The following is a 19232-nucleotide window of genomic DNA, read 5'->3' as shown; positions in this document are numbered from 1 at the left end:
AGCTAGCTGGCTGGGACCAAGGATTATCATTAGTATTGAATTTTGAGTGTGCTTATTCAAGAAGGTTGGAATATAGGCTGGGTAAGAAAGAATTCATTGACTTGAAGGCACTATCTTGAAACAGGAGATTTAACACCCTGGCAAAGATCCCAGGGAATAGGTCAAACTCATGGCTGGGGTGAATTTTAGAAGCCTGAAAAACAACAATAGCTAATTTTCAGATTCTGTCAACTCAAGAGATGGCTGAGTCTCTAGGATGAAGATTTCATATACCACAGTAAGTATATACTGTAATGATTGTCCCAGTTCTTCTCAAAGGGACATATGGTCATTTTCTTGGATGGCTGTATAGAAAGGAGAATCCCTAGACATTTTGAGGGCTATTGGACACAGGGTCTCAGTTGACATTAATACTCAGGGACCCAAAGCACCATTATGGTCTTCCTGTTAGAGTGGGGACTTATGAGGTCCAGGTAATAAGTGAAGTCCTTGCTTCAGTAAATGAAGTCTAGTTTACAGTAGACCTATTGGATCTGGAGCCCCAGCCAGTGGTCATTTCTACAGTTCCTGAGGGTATAATTGGAATTGGTCTCTTCACAGTTGGAGTAATCACAACATAAGGTCCTTGGCCTGTGGGATAAGAACTATCTTAGTGAAAAAGGCCACATGGAAATCTCTAAAACTGTCCTCCCAGCCACAAGAGTAAATAAAAAATAATATCACATCCTGAGGATGATGTTTAGTGTCACCACTAAAGACCTGGGTGGTGTTCCCTATCATATCTCCATTGAACTCATCAGTTTGGACCTTGCAGAAACTGAGTGGATTCTGTAAACTTAGACTTCTACAAACTTAATCAAATAGTAGCCCTAATTACAGCTACTGTGCCAGATGTAATATCATTGCTAGAGCGTATTAATAAGACCTCATGAACATGTATGTGTTTATTAATATGGTGGAGTCATTCTTTTCCTTTCCAATTAGGAAAAGGAATGAAAAAAAGTTTGTATTTAGGTAGACTAGACAAATATATTCATTTATGGTTTTGCCTTACAGCCATGTGAATTCTCCTGCCTTCTGTCATAATATAGTGTAACAAGATCTGGATTGTCTGGATCTACCAGAGAAGATCACATTAAATTCATTATATCGATAACATCATGCTGATCAGTCAGAACTAACAAAAGAGGGCTAGTGCACAGGAAGCCTTGTTAAGACACATTAGTTCCACATTTAGTGAGAAATAAACCCTATGCAGACTCAGGGACCTGCCATTTCAGTGAAGTTCTTTGGTGTCCTGTGGTTAGGGAATACTGAGACAGGCATATGGGGGGCATCATACATCTGCTACCACAGGGAAGGAAATACAGCATCTCGTATCTTCTTTGGTTTCTGGTGGCAACACATTCCACACCTAGGAATACCACTCTATTCCATATACTGGTGACAGGGAAGGCTGAAAGCCTTGAGTAAGATCTAGAACAGATAAAGGTTTTGTGGCAGGTCCAGATGATGGTTTTGCAATTTGGGCCATATGGTTCAGTAGATGCCACAGTGTTGGATGTGTCAGTGGTGGAAAAAGATGCCTTGTGGCTCTATGGCATGCCCCAGCTGGAGAAGCACAACACAGGTACCTGGGAGTCTAAGGCAAGGCCATCTGTATCATCCACAGCCATGAATTATATAACTTTTGGGAAACAATTCTTGGCGTATTATAAGGCCCTTTTTGAAGTAAAACACTTGACCACGGGACTCCAAGTCACCATATGTCTGGAACTGTCCATTATGAGCTGGGCACTGTGTACTTGCTAAGTCATAAAGTCAGGGAGTTCTAGCAGCAGCCATCAGAAGATGGGGACAGTGTATGTGAGGCTGAGCCCGAACAGAATCAGAGGCACGACTAACTCCATGAACAGGTCACCCATACCCAGCCTGCACCGATGGCTGCATTGGGTTAGGGGGAGCTGAAGGAAGAGGAAAAGAGAGAAAAGGCTGAAGGGAGATGTACAGATCAGTCATTTTGAAACGTGTGATCAAGCCGAAGTGGGTGATGCATGCATTACCGTTGGGTGGTCTTGAAACACAGTGGTGAGGGATTATCTTTCCATTGGGAGTTGTGTTAAACAGTATGTCTGGGTCACCCAGTTTGTATGGTAGGAAAAGTGGTTTGAGTTGAGAATATATATGGATTCCTGAGCAATGGTCAGTGGCAGGACTGGTTGATCAGGGACCTGGAATAAAATGTGGAGATTTTTGTGTTAAATATTAAAGCTCTGCAGAAAGCTCTCACCAAGGAAGAGGCACTGAAGAGCTAAGTAGATAAAATGACTGGAAATCTTGACATTAGCCAGCTTTTGTCATCAGCCACCCTGTCACCAGTATATGGAATAGAGTGGCACAATGGACACATGGATGGAGTTGCTATGGGTGGAGATGGAGACGATGGGTGGAGATGGTCAATGGCCTGGACTCTGACTCTTGAAGGCCAGTCTTGTGACTGCTGCCTCTGAAGAGCCAACCCGCTATCGACAGAGACCAGCACTGAGCTGTTGATGTGACACTATTCCTTGAGGAGACCAGTCAGCTATGCAGTGGCAAGTTGACCACATTGGGTCCCTTCCATCCTGGCGGGGTCAGTGGTTTGTTCTCAAGACAGTAGATACCTATTCCAGATACGGGTTTACATCTCCTACCTGCAGAGTCTCAGCCAGCATCAATAATTGGGGGATTGTGGAAAGCCTGATCCACGGGCATGGAATCCCACACAAAACAGCATCTGACCAGGGAACCCACTTCATTTTGAGGTGAGAGGCTAGGTCCATGACCATATATATCAGCTATATACATATAGCTGACCTCACAGAAGGCTGGGATAGCTGACGCACCAGTTCAGAGCTAACACCCTGACAGAATGGGGTGCCAGCCTTAAGGATGCATTACATTAATTAAATCAGAGATCTCTATATGGTGCTGTGACACCAACAGGAAGAATACATGGGTCCAGGAACCAAGGGGTGGAAGCAGAAGTGGCCTCACTTACCATCACTTCTGATGATTCACTGGGGGATTTTGTGCTTCCCATTTTTGCACTGCCTGGCTCTGCAAGTTTGAAGTTTCTGGTTTTTAAATAAAGTATACCATTGACAGAGGATACAAGAGGGTATCATTAAATTACAAGCTAGGGCTGCCACCAGGGAACTTTGGACTCCTTGAGTTCAGAGACCAGCAGATGAGAGGACCTGCCATTTTTTTTTTTTTTTTGAGACGGAGTTTCACTCTTGTTGCCCAGGCTGGAATGCAGTGGTGCGATTTCGGCTCACTGCAACCCCCACCTCCTACGTTCAGGATTACAGGCATGCGCCACTACACCTGGCTAATTTTTTGTATTTGTAGTAGAGATGGGGTTTCTCCATGTTGGTCAGGCTGGTCTTGAACTCCCAACCTCAGGTGATCCGCCTGCCTCTGCCTCCCAAAGTGCTAGGATTACAGGTGTGAGCCACCGTGCCCGGCCAGGACCTGCCATCTTTTAGGTGTATATGACCCTGATCAGAAGGAGGAGGTTGGGTTGCTTTTACGTGATGGGGACAGGGAGGAATATCTGGAAACCAAGTGATTCCCCTGGACAGCTCCTGGTACTTCCTTGCCCATTGTCACTGGATGGAATCATGCAATAGCACCAGCTGAGGAAAGTAGCATTACAAAGGGCTCAGACCTCTCAGGAATGAAGGACTGGTTCATTCCACCAGGAAGCCACCACAGCCAGCTGAGGTGGTAGCTGAGAGTGAAGGGAATTTGGGATGAATAATGGAAGAGGCAGCAGATGAGTGCCAGTACCTAGAGGCAGCAGGGCCCCTAGTTTATCCTGCTAACCTCCCTCTTCTGAGGTGCTACTCAGGAAGAAAGGCTCATGGCAGCTGTGGGAGAGCTGCTTCCAAACCTGCGTGGAGAATCAGATCCATGTGTCCCAAGGAGTAGGCTGTGCTGGCTCTGAAAATGCACCGCTCAGATCTCCTGCTGTGTGGGGCACAGTTGAAAGCTCCAGCTGCTTCTCTTCAGAATCCACCACAATGTTCACTCCAGGGCCAGGCTTCCCATGGACTGCACCAGTCAATGATTGAGCAAGGCAGGCCCATTCTGGCAAGACATGGGTCTCCTCCGGTCAGTTTTGGCTTATCAGCCTGGCTGAATGTTTCTTGGAATTGCACTGCAAATGGGGAGACTTCCTCCCTAGTCCTCCTGCTTCCCTCACCCCTCCACAGGTGTCAGACCTGCACTGTGGGCTTCCATGCCTTTTCCTGCTCCCCGCCCAATACATTTCTTGCCTGTCTTGGTATCTGCTTCTAGATGAGCCTGCGCTAACACAAAATCTCTGGCCCTCAACACTCCATCTTCTTCTTCACCTGTGGGAATTGTAGAGTTCCAGTGGTGTTCCCATCTGGGAAGAAAATGCTGGAGTGACTCCTGTAATGACAGCCATGGCCTTGTCCTCCTTCTCAAAAGTGAAATTGGGGGTGGTCTAATCTCATCGTGACAACCACATCAGGGCACTCATCAAGAATTTTTATCTCTGTGGAGTGCACTGTAGACACACAAGACACGTTGGATAGCAGAAGTTTCTGTTCTTCTCCTCAGTGACAAACATAAAGGCCAAAACCTGCATGCAGTGTTTGTCCGCCCTCCTGCTTGGAGGGTATGGCATTGGAGGTGAGTGTCTATCCAGGGATTCAGGGTTATCTCTTAGGCACAACTGAAGGGACTGTCTCCAAGCGCACAGTTTCAGAGACTACAGCACAGACAACTCAATTAGTTTGAATCATAATGACTGGTGAGTGGTAATAACCTTTGGTGGCGATAAGGTCCTAATGTGAATGGGATACCCAGGCTCAGGAAGGTCCCAAGTTTGCTCTCTGTGATTTAAAATAAAGGTAAGGCCGGGTGCGGTGGTTCACGCCTGTAATCTCAGCACTTTGGGAGGCCAAGGTGGGTGGATTACGAGTTCAGGAGATCGAGACCATCCTGGCTAACACGGTGAAACACCATGTCTACTAAAAAAATATATATATAAAAAAGAAAAAATTAGCCGGGCGTGGTGGCAGGCGCCTGCAGTGCCAGCTACTTGGGCAGTTGAGGCAGGAGAATGGCTTGAACCCAGAAGATGGAGCTTGCAGTGAGCCAAGATGGCGCCACTGCACTCCAGCCTGGGCGACAGAGCAAGACTCTGACTCAAAAACTAATAATAATAAATAAAATAAAATAAAGTTAAGGCTGGGCACAGTGGCTCACACCTGTAATCCCAGCACTTTGAGAAGCTGAGGCAGGTGGATCACCTGAGGTCAGGAGTTCGAGACCAGCCTGCCCAACATGGTAAAACCCTGTCTTTACTAAAAATACAAAAATTTGCCAGGTGTGGTGGCGCATGCCTGTAATCCCAGCTACTTAGGAGGCTGAGGCAGGAGAATTACTTGAACCCAGGAGGTGGAGGTTGCAGTGAGCCAAGATTGTGCCACTGCACTCCAGCCTGGGCAACAGACTGAGACTGCATGTCAAAAAAAAAAAAAGTAAAATAAAGGTAATGTTTATCATTGGTGGGTTTGAATTAATGATGGGTCTTTCAATCTCAGTATGTGAAACCATCCTAAATTGCTTTTTAAAATTGTTGAAATTGATCGTTTGTTTATGGAATAGCTGAAATACTGACTTGAGGTTGGTGGTGAGTATGTCAGAGCATAAGCTAATGCCAAAGAGTTAGATTCAGTGGCAAAGTCATGAATTAAATATGGTGATAATTTCACCGTTCAGTTAGAAAGGCTAGCAAACCATGGACAGAGAAGACGTTTAAAAAATATAGTAGCCTGTGCACCTCCTTTGAGAATGAAAGTGATAAAAGAAAAAAAATTGTAGCCTGGGCTGGATGTGGTGGCTCACTCCGGTAACCCCAGCACTTTGAGAGGCAGAGGCAGGAGGATCACTTGAGCCCAGGGGATGGAGACCAGCCTGGGCAGCAAAGTGAAACCCCGTCTCTACAAAAAATTAGTCAGGCGTCGTGGCACTCACCTGTAGTCCCAGCTACTTCGGAGGCGGAGCAGGGAGGATTGCTTAAACCTGGGAGGTGGAGGCTGTAGTGAGCTGTGATTGCACTGTTGCACTCCAGCCTGGGTGACAGAGTGAGACTTTGTGTCAAAATAAATTAAATAAATAAATAAATAGTAGCCACTGACGAAATCAAGGAGGCTTTTGAGAAACTAAGTTTTAAATATTCTTTCCACATGATTTTACAGACAAATTTCAGCTAATTCTTGTACAATGTAGAATGTCCCAGATTATACTGAGAGATGCACGATATTCTAATTCTGTTATTATGATGATGATGGTAATTATGAGAGTAACAACAGCAAGAGCAACAATAACAAGGCTTTATTCAGAGTTTCCTAAGTGCCAGGAATTGAATTTAGCACTTTATGGAAACTGTCTCATTTAATTTAATCTTCACAATATCCTAACACTAGGGACTAATATTATCCCCATAGGAAACATGGATTGGCTTAGGAGGGACCACGTTTATTAACTCGTAGTCATGGAGCTAAGATCAAATTGCCTTTCTCCAGGCATTATAATCCTGGCCACTTGGCAACACTGACCATTTTATTATGAAACTAGAAAACTAATTTATGAATTTGTTTTCATTCTAATGAATAGAATGTCCTCATTTATTTAAAACGGAAACAAGTACTTTCTCCCATCCCCTCTAAATTCCCTCTGGGTAGCAGTCCTTTCCCTACCCTTGGATAACTCATTGGGCAAATGACACAGATTTTTATTCAGCTTAACATGTGATTAAAAATTCCTCTGTTTAAGACTGGGCATGGTGGCTCACACCTGTAATCCCAGCACTTTGGGAGGCCAAGGTGGGTGGATCACATGAGGTCAGAAGTTCGAGACCAGCCTGGCCAACATGGTGAAACCCTGTCTCTACTAAAAATACAAAAATTAGCTGGGCATGGTGGCTGATGCCTGTAATCCCAGCTACTCAGGAGGCTGAGGCAGGAGAATCGCTGGAACCGGGGAGGCAGAGGTTGCAGTGAGCTGAGATCACGCCACTGCATTTCAACCTGGGCGACAGAGCAAAAACTCCACTTAAAAAAAAAAATTACTCTGTTTATATTCAGATGCTATAAAAAGCCAGTCCAGCTTGATATTCTCAGAAGGAGATTTGGAGCTAAAAATTTTAAGAACCACTGTGCAAGTGGAAACTCATCAGAACAAGAAATGAAACAGCAAATCTATTTTCATTCCAGTTATTGAACACCATTTTAATCTGGGATAGCATGACAGAAAAGGGAGAATGTGATGGAGAAAGCAAATATTATTATTGTAGATACAAAGGCAAAATGTGAGAAAAATGATAAGAACTAAGGACAGAGTTCAGTTAACTATTTACTATTAAATAGTTAATTATGCAGATACACTTGTATCTGAAATGTCTTGGTATTAAAATTAACAAAATATGCAGGATATATGTGATGGAAATGTCCAATTTTTACTGATGGATATAAAAGAAGTCTCAAAAACTTGGACATGCAATCCACTTTATTGGATATGAAGATTCCACATGATAAAGATGTCTAAAAACCAACCATAAGGCTGGGCACAGTAGCTCATGCCTGTAATCCCAGCACTTTGGGAGGCCGAGGCAGGCGGATCACGAGGTCAGGAGATCGAGACCATCCTGGCTAACACGGTGAAACCCTGTCTTCACTAAAACTACAAAAAATTAGCCGGGTGTGGTGGCGGGTGCCTGTAGTCCCGGCTACTTGGGAGGCTGAGGCAGGAGAATGGCATGAACCCAGGAGGCGGAGCTTGCAGTGAGCCGAGATTTCATCACTGCACTCCAGCCTGGGTGACAGAGCGAGACTCCGCCTCAAAATAAATAAATAAATAAATAAATAAAACCATAATATACAAGGGATCTAATCGAATTTGCACTGGGAACATTTTTACATCGAACTAAAATAAATCAAAAGTAAACATAAGAGAACAAACATGCTTAAATAGCTGGGTAATTACTGTAAACATGACTGTGGAAGGACTTATCTGAGCAAGTACATGAATTACAATAACTAATAAGACAGAATAATATGTTATTTACCAGCATGAAAGAGAGAAGTACATTGTTGAAGTGAAATATAAAATCTAGAAAAAGATCCAAGAACGTGCATGGTAATGTGTGGGATTTTGTTTTTGTTTTTGTTTTGTTTTGTTTTTGAGACAGAGTCTCACTCTGTCACCCAGGCTGCAGTACAGTGGTGCGATCTTTACTCACTGCAACCTCCACCTCCCAGGTTCAAGTGATTCTCCTGCCTCAGCCTCCCAAGTAATTGAGATTACAGATGCATGTCACCATGCCCGGCTAATTTTTGTGTTTTTAGTAAGATGAGGTTTTGCCATGTTGACCAGGCTGGTCTCAAACTCCTGACCTCAGGTGATCCACCCGCCTCGGTCTCCCAAAGTGCTGGGATTACAGTCATTTGCCACCACATCTGGCCATGTGTGGGATTTGAATGCAATAAGAAAATAATGGTTTATTCAGGAGTTGATGCATGTTAGTTGTTTGCAAATTAAAATTCATGTTATCATTTGTACTTTGTGCATTCCCAAGTTAATCTCAAAATATTAATGAGTTCCACATAATAAACTACAACAGCAGATATTAAAATATATCAGTAAATATTTTTGTAAACATACATTGTAGAGGTCATGATATCAAATTCAGAAAACATAAGTAAAAGAATGACAAAATTAAAGATTTGACAAATAAAAAGCACTAATATTACAGTAAAATTCCCATGAATTAAAATATAAAAGTATTATTGGGAAATGTTTTGACAATATAGATAAAATATTAAAATAATTATTAACTATATTAACCATCAATTATATTAATATTTTAGAAAGCTATCTTTATCAAAAGCAAAAATTTTCACGGTAGAAAAGGGGGCAGATGGACACCACAGGCAATAACAATAGTGTATATAAAAATGGAGAACAAAGAAAATGAGATCATTGTTACTTCCCTACATTATTATATAAGGAAGTCAACATTTGAATTACCAGATATAATTTTTCATTTACCAAATGTACTAAGGTAACAAAGAATGCTAACACAAAGCTCTGTAAAGTACATGGACTGTATACTCTCACATAAGACTGCCGGAAAGGCAAATTGGTCCACTTTGGCTGTGCGGTTTTTAATACATATCAAAGTCTCAATGTCCACATGCTTTTACCTAGCACTTGAATTTTAAGAATCTTTTTTTTTTTTTTTTGAGATGGAGTTTTGCTCCTGTTGCCCTAGCTGGAGTGTAATGGCATGATCTCGGCTCACTGCAACCTCTGCCTCCCGGGTTCAAGCCATTCTCCTGCCTCAGTCTCCCATGTAGCTGGGATTACAGGTGTGCAGCATCACGCCCGGCTAATTTTGTATTTTTTTTAGTAGAGACGGTGCTTCACCATGTTGGCCAGGCTGGTCTCCAACTTCTGACCTCACACGATCCATCGCCTTGGCCTCCCAAAGTGCTGGTGTTACAGGCGTGAGCCACCGCGCCTGGCCAAGAATCATTTTAAATCAGAGAAACGTGCAAAGGAAAATGTACAAGGATGCTTGTTTATAGTATGAATATTTACTTATATTTCTATACTTGAATACTAGTAAATAAATCACGATTCATGGATTTATACTACCTTGAGGTCATTAACATGCAAATATGTTTGTATGTTAAGTAGACATTTGCTTAGGATAAATTGCTTGATTACAAAAACAGATATAGATGGATTCTATTTTATATAAATGAATGAAGGAACGAATGTTTAAGGGTTTGGCACTATCATGTAGGAGGAATCATGCCCTTTTGGGCACAGTCATGTCCCTGGAGACATAGATCAAACATTTGGCTTCTCAGATGCTTTGAGCTGGTGATAAGTTTGCCCCTTGCCACACTGCCTGGCATGTGAATATATGTGACAGACAAGAATAACCTTCCTCACCTTCCACTAGGCCCAAGAACAGGGATCACTATTTTACCCTCGGATCCTACTGCACTCATTAAGGGAAGGGCGTTAAATCAAGCACTTGATGTCCACAAGTACACAGACGTGCAAAACCTGTCCTTTCCAAACTATGGCAAATTGTTATGAAAATATAAGATACAGAGGGTGTGAGTGACAGATGGGTAAAGAAACAGGAGTACAGGAAACAGGAATATTTGATACAGAAATGAGGAGACAGAGGATGCTGAGGCATCACATGTAAATTCCTCAAATGCAAAACTGCCTGAGGTTACAATGACTTTTTAGCTGTGACAACGCGTCTGCTTAAAGGGGACACACCATAATGGGCAGAGTGAGTCTCAATTATGCTTGGTTCAGGCTCTGTTATTAACCAGAAATGCCATCTCACTCTTTGATGGTATACGGCACTCAGAACAGAGCAAATCTGTTAAGCCCTACTTCCTGCAGCCCCTACAAATCGTGCAGTGACTGTATAACTTCATTTATGATCGACACAATTTGGTGACGTGTGGGGCAAAAGCAGCCGGAGTTACTGTTGTAAACAAAGTGCAATTTTTGGAAACGGATCCTCACAGAGTATCGCTAATTTGTGGCTTGACCCCAAGAGTTAGGAGGCCTGGCACAGCCCGGCACAGCATCACTGAGTGTGGCTATTTCACAGGAAACTCACATATTTAAAATAAAGGTCTGCCAGGTGCAGTTGCTCTTGCCTGTAGTCCCAGGTACTCAGGACGGTGAGGTGGGAGGATCGCTTAAACCCATGAGTTCCAGGTTACAGTGAGCTGTGATCGAACCACTACACTCCAGCCTGGGCAGCAGAGGGAGACCCTGTCTCCCCAAAATAAATAAATGTCTTTTCCTTCACTTGAGGAAGAGACATATTTGTCCCCTGTTGGGGTTCACATATCAATAGTTTCTCACCCTGGGAAGGGAAGCATGAGTTGGTCCTGGACCTGGTGCTGGTAAAGCGCTGGCCTTGCCTCTCAGCACTGACCTCAGCCGAGTGTCATAGGCTGGGCCTTTTTCTCTTTGCAGATGGAGGGTAAGGGCAGTGGGGTTGGCAAGGGCCAGTGGGAGTTCACTGGAGCTTCTCTGCCTCCCTCCAAGCAGGTGTGTTCTTGATGGTGGGACTGTAGCAGTAACAACGGGAAGAGGAAACGGTACTTAGGAGCTTCTTCTTTGAAGAGAAATCGGTTACAGGAGATGCGGAGTGAGTGTGGCTGATGTGGAAGCCCAGAAATTCAAATTTCATAGATTAGAATTCTCACATCTCCCTTAACCACTTCCTTAACACTGGGGAGAAAATAAATATTTTTAAGAGGGGCAAAAACTGATCAAACTCAATATTTTAAATCGGGCTGATTCGGAAATGCTTCCAGTGCAATCCCATGGAGTTCATCTATTGTATAAATGGGAAAACCCACTGCTAACAGGGCCACCACCCCTGGAGACATGGGGCTTCGGGGAAAGCAAGCAGATCTTGTTTTCCACAGATGGTGGAAGCTGCATGAGAAGAAACAGATAGAAGCCATCAGAATATTGTCTTCCAGAAACACAGTCGATGCCCTAAATACGTGGTAACTGAGGCACAGCAGGGTAGCGCCCAGCAAACGCAGCGTTCCGTCGGTGGTCCACTCTTTCTACAAATGCCTGTGGAAAAAACATGGGATTTGAATCAGGCCCATTCCAGGACAGGGCAATGCTGGAGCACAGAGCTGAGGTTTATAGATATTATAGCTCTTAAGATGTCCTGTGAGGCTTTTGTTATGGACATGGGAGGCTTCTGGCCTCCCTTTCTTCCCTCTTTTCTGCTGAAACTCCTGGGGAACCAAGGGGGCTGTTTTTGCCCTGGGCTTTGCAGCTGAGAACCTGTGCAAAAGTTGGGTACAAACACCAACTTAACGTAAGTTTGAAAATCAACTCATTTTACCCCCAAGGACCTTGATGTTTAACAAGTTCTACGAGCAGCAATATTCAGAAATAGCCCGAGATGGCACCCTTCCTCCTGTGGTATGTGAAATGAGGAACCACATGAAATAAGTTGGCAACTGAGCACCTGCGGAGCCTGTGTGAGGGGCCGGGGCCGGAAACTTCTAGTCCTAGTTCCAGGGTCAGCAGAGAGCGCCCATCAACACCCCCTTGAGGCAAGCCCTACGTTCTGGTCAAGCTGCCCTCATGCTCCCCATATCCCAGGCAGTCCTGACCATGCCCTGGGGAGCCTTGCAGGGCTTCCTGTCACACGTTTTAGCATCAGCCATGAGTCAAGCCTGATCAAGTGGCTGGCATCAACCATTCAGGAGATGGCTAAGTTTTGTATTTTTAGTACAGAGCCTCGATCTCCTGACCTCAGGTGATCCACCCACCTTGGCCTCCCAAAGTGCTGGGATTACAGGTGTGAGCCACCATGCCCAGCCAGAGATGGATATTTAAAAGTCCATACACCACCACTAAGGTGGACAGGGAAATTGAGTTATTTTCCTCTAATAGAACTTCAACCTCTTTCCTATGCTTATCTTAGCTCAAAATATTTGAGCCATTTCCTTGGTGTTTGAATATCTGCTTCGAGCAAAGTCTGATGCCAGGCATAGAGCTGTGAACACAGAAGACACATTCAGTCTTCCAAGTTATCACAGACAACAACTGAACAGAGTTTTGTCTTTTCATGACAATAACACTGGCCACTTTTTTCTAGCTTTCTGTAACCGTTTTATCACCGTTTACCAGCCTATTATGTTTTCTAGTACTGTTTGGTACCTAAACTGCTGCTACCTGTCTTAGGCTTGTGTTATAGGATACTCACTTCTAGGTACCAATTTGTGTCTTAGTCAGCCTTTTGTTGCATAATAATCCCTGACCCCCAGATCTCAATGGCATATACAATAAACTTTTTTTTCCTCACTCCAGTGTTCAAGGGTTGGTTGGGTAGCTCTGCCTCAGGCTGTGGGTCCCTGAGTCTGCTAGGGTGGCTTGCTTTAGGCTGCAGCCTGAGTTCAGATCTGCTCTGCAATGCCACTCTCTGCAGCCAAGGCTGGAGAAGGGCAGCTCCCTGGAGCACGTGTTTCCATCACAGAGGTCAGAAGCTTCCAGAAGGGCAAGAAAAATCTCACAATGTCTCTGAGCAGAGAGTCCTCTGCTCAGAACTGGCCAGTTATTCTTGTTTGTCTTCTGTTTGCTAAAACAGGTCATGGAGCCAAGCCCAGCCTCCCACAGAGGTAGAGAGTGAGGAAGTGGATACTCATTGAACAACTATCTAACATAGTAAAAAAAATATAGGTTCAATGATCTCTAAAAATCTTTGCCAATTTTGTTTTTAAAAATTCAAATTCTCTTCTTGTGCCTTTTTATAATTCATAAATATTAAAATTTACTCTTTTATTATTCATGATATCTCCATTGTTGTGAATTTGCAGATTTATAGTGATTGCTTCTTTACATATTAAGTTGTTGATTATTGTTTTATTGATTGGTACAAGCAAAGTCTATTAAGTTTATTATATAATATAAAATGGGATATATTAAAATATTTCAAATTTTTCATATTACTCCCTACTTGCTTTTAAATTTAAATCTATTTCATTTTTGGTATTCACAAGTTGGGATATTCAAAAATCATCAAAATGTCAGATCTCTCAATATTTTTCTTTAGAGTTTCACCCTTTCACATCATGCTTAGAAAATCCATCCCTCTGTTCCCCTCTACCTTAACCTCAGCTCCTTTAAGGAGAAAGTTTGTTAGGGGTGGGGCAGAGATCTCCTTTTCCCCAAGATGGACCAAAGGCTGCACACACCCATCCAAGTATGCTGGGGACATTCAGAGAAGGGAAGGACTTCATCTTTCATGGCTTTGTTGGATGCAGACACTCAACTCTCCATCCTATCAGGCCCCTAGGTGACTTGTACCTTAGGATTTGTCGTGAGAGACCTCTGAGTGCTTAAGGAAATACCACCAGTGGATCACGTGGCCCTCAGACAACTTCTAAAATTGCTCCAAAATGAGTAATTCAGTTACTCGAACTCACTATCATATATACTCTCAGTACATTTTCCCTTATAATGGAAGCCACCTAATTAATGGTATGAAATTTGTCCCTGGTTTTAGCTGAAGGGATCACCACTTTGACAGTGGAAGACATTTAGGGCAGCCTCAGCTCACTGGTTCAGGATTATTACGGATAATGGAATCTCCCTAGACTGCCTCCGTGCAGGCCAACGTGGAGTCTGTGCAATCATTAGTACATGCCGCCATTCCTGGATTAATTAAGGCTGCTGGACAAGAGGAACAGTCTATACAGAAACTCAAGCCATGTGGCTTTCTAAAGTAGGCCCTGAGAGTTTGTGTGGTTTGTTCTGCTATTTGGATCAAGGACCCTTGGAGGCATGGCTGTGGTCAGTACTGCAGGTTGGCTTCATCTTGCTATTTGAAGTCCTTTCATACTTGACTCAATTCAGTCTGTATGAGACACACTAAATGAATTTGGTCCCAGCTTCTGTCAGTCAGGTAAATAATCTCCCCTGGGGAAATTCACCAGAAGCCAAGACAGTATAGAAATAAGGGGTGGATATTGTTGGGAGGCATTTTTCCTGGGTCTCTAGAATTCCTGCACATCTTCTGAGCAGAAGCACTGGCTGCTTGTGCTCCAGGCTGCCTTTCCAAGGATGTTGGTATGATAAGCAGCCTTGACAGGTATGGAATCTCAGTAAGGGGGAGGGCAGGTTTGCTTCCAGAATTCGAAGGTAGGTATAGTGTTTTCCACCAGGGCAAAGGTCAGGCAAGCTTACTACCCCTTATTCAAGATTTGAGTTTCCTAACCTCAGGGCTCTTCACCTGTCCTCCTCATGTTTTCAGTGGGAACCGAGGTTTGAGGAGTGGGTGCAGGTGCCGATACCCTGACCACTGCTATTGCTGTCAGTGCTAAACCATCCTCTCCCTGATCCAGGAGCCTCATACCTCCTGCCATGTCCATGAAACGATGGCAGGTTAGTGTGTTAACTTGTAAGCAGGGTAAAATCTCAGACTTGATAATGCTTGATAAATGTATTTTGAAAACAAGTAAAATGTCTGCCTTCCCCATTGGTTCACCTCATGTCCTAAATACTTTTTCCCCAGAAAGCTACACTGGAAGGACCTGCAACACAACCATTGTCTCAGGAGTCACACACCCAGAATAGTCAGGCCACATCCCTGCGTGGGGTGCAAGAGTCAGTGTGGAATGCAGTACCTGTCATCATGAAACAGAATGTCAGGTGACATATACACCTCCACTCTGTCATTCCCAGACTCTGCCCAGATTTAGGGCCACCTCTGTGGTGGGAGAGACTTTAGCTCTTCCTCTTCCGGGGTCAATGTTAGCATAAGGACTCCATTCTTCTTCTTCTTCTTTTTTTTTTTTTTTCTGAGATGGAGTCTTGCTCTGTCGCCAGGCTGGAGTGCAGTGGCACAATCTCGGCTCACGGCAACCTCTGCCTCCAGGGTTCAAGCGATTCTCCTGCCTCAGCAAGAGCTGGGATTATAGGCGTCCACCACCACGCCTGGTTAATTTTTGTGTTTTTAGTAGAGATCGGGTTTCACCATGTTTGCAAGGCTGGTCTCGAACTCTTGACCTCAGGTGATCCGACCACCTCGGCCCCCTAAAGTGTTGGGATCACAGGCGTGAGCCACCGTGTCTGTCCAGCGGAAGACCCCATTCTTGAAGAACACACCCACCAGGCCTATGACCAGGTGTGGTTCCACCACAACGTCTCCTGATAGAGTTCATGCTTGTCTCACAGACATTCAGATCTGGACAAATCCCTAAAGACCGCTTTCCATCTCAGAAGGGAAACTCGGAAAGACAGACCTGTCCTGACATTTCCCAGCACATGGAGAGGAGTCCTTACGCTCATCATTCTCGTTCGCATCGCGGGGTCCCGCTGACTGCGCAGCACCTGCCGCCGACCAGCTTGCGGCCACTGGGAGGCGCCGGAGGGAGGCCCAGCCAGGGCGCTTCTCATCTCCCACTCAGGCAGCGCGGCTGCTGGGTTTCAGCGTCTCCCGCATCACCTCCCTCCGCGGGCCCAGAGCTTGCTGGGGATACTTCCCCATGTTGTTCCAGTTCCCACCAGGCGGCTCTCCTTTGTTCCTGCAGTGCTAGGGATTTGAGCAGCAACTTGGTGCTGAGGAGCCGTGGATTGCCTGCTGTTCCCTGTTTGGTGTCTCAGCTGTTCCAGTGCCTTGGTAACCAGATCTATGCAACAGCGACTCCGAGGAACCACCTCCAGTGGTCAGGGCCTGCCTCCCTGCCTCTTCCCCTCCTCCTCTCTTCCTTCTGTCCTCCTCCTCTTTCTCCTCCTCCTCACCCTCCTCTTCCTCTTCCCCTCTTCCTCCTCGTCCCCTCCTCCTTCTCCATTCTCCTCCTCTCCCCGCTCCTCCTTTTACCCCCTCCTCTTCCCTGTCTCCTCATCCTCATCCTCATCCTCATCCTCATTCTCCTCTTCCTTTTCCTTTTCCTCCTCCTGGCGTTTTTTGTTTTGTTTTGTTTTGTTTTTTTTTTTGTTTTGTTTTTGTTTTTGTTTTTGTTTTTTTTTGCCTGACTGGCCTCTGGCAGAAACAGCCATGATCAAGAATGAAATTTTCTAAACCCCGTGCAAGAGTCTTTCCAGAAAGCTGTATTTTCTCTCCCTCTGCGGGTGTTAAACTTTCCTCAGTTTTGTTCTCTGCCTTTTTTGTATCTTTCCCTCTTCTTGCCTCAAGTTCTGTGTATACTTGGGAGCTGTCCTCCAAGACAGCCTTCTGGGTCTAGGGAGGGCCTGAATGAAGCCACTGTTGAGAACATGGTCATGGAACACCCAACACTAAAGCCATTGCTCGATAGAAAGGCAAAATTATGTTTGTTGCGGGGAAACTGCAGGCAGAGAAGCAGCAGAGCACAGCCCGGACTCGGGCTTGGGCTGGCACCGCTGTGCTGGGCGCAGGCTCCAGAAGCACCACGCCCTGTAAAGCCCTTCACTCTGTAGGCCAAATGGAAACATTTGGACAATTATGAAACACTGGAAGCTTCCCAGTCAGGAAGTGACCTTGTGTGGAGAGAAGCCTCCGAAGCTTAGCAGCTAGTCTCAGTGTGTTTTATATTGACCAATTCAGAAAGCTAAAGCTAAGCCAGCTCTCTGCTAAATGAGGGAGGAAATAAGCCCCGAGCCGATCTATGAAGTCTGCCTAGCTCTGCTTTGAATGGAGTTGTTAGTTAAGTGTTTCTTATAAGACTATGTGCTTGTGCTACAAGCAAACCCTCCATTCATGCATCCAAAAGATAATTTTGGGTCTCATAATATATGAGTGTTGTTTTTTCCGCTGCCAAGGCAGCAGAGATTTCTGCCCTTATATTCAGCCTCTGAGAGCCCTGAGGGGGTCCTGGGTCTTCCTGGCCTCACAGCTTGACTGTATAGTTGCGACCTTCCTTTCACAGCTGCTCCCATTGCACTTCTCAGGTTCTTCCAAAGCTGGCTTCCACACCCACTAGGGGCTTTATCCTGGTGACCTTTCCATAGATTAGGGAAAAAAGAAGCAGCTTTTGCTCATCTGTGGAGAGTCAAGGTTTCCAAGGAGCAACAACTAGGACTATTCAGATCTCTGGGAGGTCACTGAGCCAACGGTGCAGAGCGGCCTGAGAGCAGGACTTCAAGGCCTGGGTCAACCTCCAAGGCTATTTTGAGACTGTGAACAAACCAATCCTATGTTATGCATCTACGAGTTTCCACAGAAACATACGTTCCTAGAACGGAACCACTGGAGGCTTTAAAGTGATGAGTTTCATCCATATCGGTGAATATGAAAATTTAACTTTATGTATCAGTCTTAACCGAGTAATTTCATTCTATTTGTATTTAGGTACTTTACAGAAAAGCACCTAAAACATTTGTAACCAAGACATACCAATCAATAAAAATCTTTTCAATGCACATTCAGGCACTGGGGCAGATACAGAGCTCTGAGAAGTCAGCAATGCTTGGGTATTTCAAAAAGCAGAGACAGAACACCCATAAACTGTTTCACCTGTCAGCACGCCTGTAATAAAATCTTTCCCAAGAAAACTGGCTTTCCAAATCCAAAACCTCTTCTGCTCACTATCTCCTTGGCCATGGGTTCATCATTCTCTCTGAGGCTGACTCTGATGGATTCATATGCTTGCCCTGGATACTGGCCTGGAACCAGCCGAGATTTCTACCAGGTCTCTGTCCCCCATCCTGAAGATCAGTCAGGCCCTGAGATACCCGTTTCTGTACTATCTAGGCAGCGCCCTGAGGAGGTAGTGTTCTAGAGTAGGTGGGCAGCCACCTGGGAACAGGATTTTCCTGCATGCTCCTTGGTGCAAATTGCATGTCTCCCGGGCCCTCTCACTCATCATGCTTCTGATGTGTCCCCACCACCTCTAGTCCCACATCATATTTCTCCTTCATATTCCCTTCCTTTTCACAGCCTCCAAGAACCTCTGCCACCTCTAACCCCCTGGACACACTCCTCCCTCTGCACCCCATCACTCAGGGAGCTGTGTGCTTCCCTCCAAGATGGTCTTCCTCCTTGTCTACCCCTTACCTTCCTGACCCCTCCTTCCAGGGCACCAAGGCCTCTCCAGAGCCATCTGCAGGAGCTTGTGACTGGCCTCCCACCTCCGTCCTCTCACCTGCTGTAGCTGGGCAATGCTCCAGCATGCTCCTTGTTAATACCCTTCAGGTGCTCCCTGTGCCCTTAGGCAAAGCTCGAGTCCATCAGCCAACAGGGCCCTGTGTGCTGTGCCTTCTCCACACTCCCACTCTACCTTTCCTGAATGTATTTCCTCAAAGTACCCAGGACCTGCCAGCTCTGAATTCTCACTGTTCCTGGATCATGTGTATATGATCTTCCTGAGGCCAGAGAGTGCTCCCACAGGGCATGAGCACCATGGCCTGCTGTGACTCCCAGTGGCTTCTTCCCTAGACTGTAGCTTCCAGAGTTAGCATGTCTGTTTTTTTCTGCTGGATTCTGGTTGTCTAGTGCCTGGCATATGGTGAATGAGTAAATGCACAATGAATCTTCACCTATATTTCCTGCCTCACCCTACTGCATTTCAATCCCAGCAATAGCATTTGCAGTTTGTAAAGGCAGGCCTTTGCTTCTGAGAGCCTCTCAGCCCTGTAAGCTATGACTTTACTTC

General features: G+C 45.1%; 1 protein-coding gene across 1 annotated transcript in view; it reads right to left on the bottom strand.

The window, feature by feature from the left end:
- TMIE (transmembrane inner ear) overlaps nt 1-19232 on the bottom strand; it is a 538092-nt gene that overhangs the window by 70386 nt on the left and 448474 nt on the right. The window lies entirely within an intron of this gene.

The sequence above is a fragment of the Macaca thibetana genome, chromosome 2 (genome assembly GCF_024542745.1).
Source record: "Macaca thibetana thibetana isolate TM-01 chromosome 2, ASM2454274v1, whole genome shotgun sequence".
NCBI classification, from domain to species: Eukaryota; Metazoa; Chordata; class Mammalia; order Primates; family Cercopithecidae; genus Macaca; species Macaca thibetana.
Note: the sequence above shows the minus strand (reverse complement) of the source record. Positions and strands in the feature narration are given on the sequence as shown.